This window comes from Pistacia vera, unplaced genomic scaffold (genome assembly GCF_008641045.1).
Source record: "Pistacia vera cultivar Batoury unplaced genomic scaffold, PisVer_v2 Contig467, whole genome shotgun sequence".
Classification (NCBI taxonomy): domain Eukaryota; kingdom Viridiplantae; phylum Streptophyta; class Magnoliopsida; order Sapindales; family Anacardiaceae; genus Pistacia; species Pistacia vera.
The window spans coordinates 96,952-100,702 of NW_022196298.1; the positions used below are offsets into that span (position 1 = coordinate 96,952).

At 40.7% G+C, this 3,751-nt stretch overlaps 1 non-coding gene across 1 annotated transcript; it reads right to left on the reverse strand.

The window, feature by feature from the left end:
* Positions 1-677: 677 nt before the first annotated feature.
* LOC116145816 lies at positions 678-784 on the reverse strand. Its single transcript, XR_004130433.1, has one exon. It is a non-coding gene; the product is annotated as a small nucleolar RNA R71 (small nucleolar RNA).
* Between the last annotated feature and the right edge of the window lie 2,967 nt (positions 785-3,751).

Consider the following 3,751-nt stretch of genomic DNA (forward strand, 5'->3'; position numbering starts at 1 on the left):
AATACAAAATATTTAGTTGCTAATTTGGTTTTTTTTTTTTTTGTTTACTGAAATTTTTATTTGTGTTTGATTTGTTTGTTGTTTTCAGCTAGAATCTGGAGAGTTTACGTTCGAGAGGTAGGGGTGATCTTAATCCACTAGATTTTGAGATCGAACGAACCGCTAGACAGTTGAGAAAGGAAAAGAGGCAAGCTGAATCTGAAAGAGCCATGGCTAACACAGGATTTGTCAATCCGAATGTGCAAAATCAAGAGGTTGAGAATGAGCATATCGTCGGAGGAAATGCAGTGGGTGGTGCAGAAGCAGTTCAAAGAGCATTGAAGGACTATTCTAGTCCTACTGTCGATGGTTGTTATTCAAGCATCAAGAGACCACCCGTTCAAGCAAACAATTTTGAGATTAAGCCAACAATTATCGGAATGATTCAGCAGTCGATCCAATTTGCTGGGTTACCTAATGATGATCCCAACCTGCGTATCGCAAACTTTCTAGAGTTGTGCGACACATTCAAGCATAACACAGTATCCGAGGATGCAATCAAACTAAGGCTTTTCCCATTTTCTCTTTGGGATAAAGCTAAGGCTTGGTTGATTTCATTACCATCTGGGAGCATCGCGACGTGGAATGAGTTGGCTCAAGCGTTCCTCACTAAGTACTTTCCACCTGCCAAGTCGGCCAAACTGAGGATTGAGATTACCAACTTTTATCAACAGGATTCAGAATCATTGTATGAAGCATGGGAAAGGTTCAAGGATCTCTTACGGAGGTGCCCACACCATGGTATACCAATCTGGTCACAAGTGCAAACGTTCTACCAAGGTTTGCTACCAACCATTCAAGCCATGATTGATGCTGCAAGTGGGGGAGCCTTGAACACCAAAAAGCCAGCAGAAGCATACAATCTGATCGAGGTGATGGCGAACAACAATTATATGAGGACTCTAGAAAGAAATTCAACAAGGAGATAAGCGGGAGTACACGAAGTCGACAGTTACACTGCATTAACTGCTCAACTTACGAACATCCAGAAGAAATGAGGTAATGTGTTGAAAATAAATGCAATTGAATCTTCCTCTCTAACATGTGACCTTTGTGCAGGAAATCATGCGTCGAACGATTGCCAAGAGGGAAATCAGTTTGCTTAGCCCGAACAAGCCAACTACGTCAACAATTTCCAAAGAGGGCAAGGGAATCCGTATTCCAATACATATAATCCAACATGGAGGAAACACCCAATTTTTTCATGGAGCAACAACAATGAGCAAAAACAAGCACCTGTTTTTCAACCTCAAGAGCAGAAATCAAACTTAGAAAATGCATTAACCAAGTTCATTGAGGAGACAAGCAAGAGATTTGAGAAGACCGACGTCCTGGTTCAAAATCAATCTGCAGCTATAAGGAACCTTGAGACTCAAATTGGGCAGATTCACAACATTTTAGCAAGAAAAGGTCAAAGGGTTTTACCAAATTTAGTGAAGGCTGTCAGAAGCTTCCTTGGGCATGCGGGCTTTTATAGGAGATTCATACAGGATTTTTCTAAAATCTCTAAACCTCTTTGTGATTTATTAGCTAAGGATGTTCCTTTTAATTTCAGTCAAGAGTGTCTAGATACATTTAAGTGCTTAAAAGAAAAATTAATTTCTGCTCCTATTATTGTTGCGCCCGATTGGGAGCTACCTTTTGAACTCATGTGTGATGCGAGCAATTATGCTTTAGGGGCTGTCTTAGGACAGCGAAAAGGTAAAGTCTTGCATGTGATTTATTATGCCAGTAAGACTTTAACAGGACCACAGCTGAATTATGCCACTACTGAGAAAGAATTTTTAGCAATAGTATTTTCTATTGATAAGTTTTGTTCTTATTTGCTAGGTACCAAGGTCATCGTGTACACAGACCATGCTGCATTGAAGTACCTCCTTGCAAAACGAGACTCCAAGCCAAGATTATTGCGATGGGTATTGCTCCTACAGGAATTCGACTTGGAGATTAAGGACAAGAAAGGAACAGAAAATCAAGTGGCTGACCATTTATCCCGATTAGAGTCTAATGAAGAAGTTCGAGAGGAAGAAGATCCAATCAACGAATACTTCCCGGATGAGCAATTGTTTGCTATTCAAGAAGGACTATGGTTCGCGGACATTGCTAACTACTTGACGCGAAAAGTTATGCCCCCTGGAATGAACTCGCAAAGACGAAAGAAATTTTTTGCAGATTTAAAGTACTACTTCTGGGAGGATCCATTTTTGCACAAGCATTGCGCTAATCAGATGATAAGATGATGTGTACTAGAGGAAGAGATGACGAATATACTTCATCACTATCACTCAATGGAAGTCGGTGGTCATTTCGGTTCGACAAAGACCGTCGCAAAAGTTCTTCAATCAGGATTTTTCTGGCCTACTCTTTTTAAGGATGCTTTTCATTTTGTGATGAGTTGTGATGAGTGTCAACGGGTTGGGAATATTTCTAGGAGAAATGCCATGCCTTTAAATAATATCCTAGAAGTAGAATTGTTTGATGTTTGGAGGATAGATTTTATGGGACCTTTTCTGTCTTCGTTTTCTAACCATTTCATTTTGGTAACTGTAGATTATGTGTCGAAGTGGGTGGAAGCTGCCGCGTTGCAAACAAACGATGCTCGTGTCATTATCAAGTTCGTGAAGAAGAATATCATTTCAAGGTTTGGCACGCCAAGAGCCATTATCAGTGATGGTGGTTCTCAATTTTGCAATCGTCAATTCACAGCATTGCTGAGCAAGTATGGAGTTACACATCGTGTGGCAACCCTATATCACCCACAAACCAGTGGCCAAGTCGAAGTTTTGAATAGGGAGCTAAAACGAATCCTGGAGAAGATAGTGAACACCTCTCGAAAGGATTGGGCAACTAAGCTTGATGATGCACTATGGTCGTATAGGATGGCATTTAAAACACCAATAGGAATGTCGCCCTATAGGATGGTTTACGGAAAAGCTTGTCACTTGCCAGTGGAGTTAGAGCATAGGTCGTATTGGGCAGTAAAGTTTTTGAATTTTGATCTACAAGTTGCTGGGGCAAAACATTTACTGCAACTCAATGAGATGGAAGAGTTCCGCAATGATGCATATGAGAATGCCCAGATTTACAAAGAAAAAACTAAACAGTGGCATGACAAACACATTGTGAACCAGGAATTCAAGGAAGGTGACAAGGTGCTGTTGTTCAACTCGAGACTACGACTTTTTCCCGAGAAATTGCGCTCAAGATGGTCTGGCCCGTTCATCATTCATCGTGTGTTTCCGCATGGGGCGATAGAACTTCACCACCTTACGAAAGGAACATTCAAAGTCAACGGGCAAAGATTGAAACCTTATATTGAGAATGGAAATGCCAACGAGAGGGTTTCAATTCTTCTTCAGAATCTGAATTGACGACAGAAAAGGAGTCGAGCTTAAGACTTTAAACAAGCACTTTTTGGGAGGCAACCCAAATTTTTGATTCCATTTGTGTTTTATTTTATGTTAATTGATTTTATTTTATCTAGTGCATTTTTAGTTAGTAATTTTTATTTTTATTTTTGTGTGTTGTCATGTTGCATTTTTAGTTTGTTGACTCAGGATTTCGGATAGTTTTTCAAGTGATCGACAAAACGCACTCAAGGATCAAGCAGAAGACTGATCATGCTCACCGCGGCGATACATTTAGTCGCTGCAGCGAGCGTGACTTGCGTGCACGATGGACGATGTCTAATCACGCTCACCGCGGCAACGAG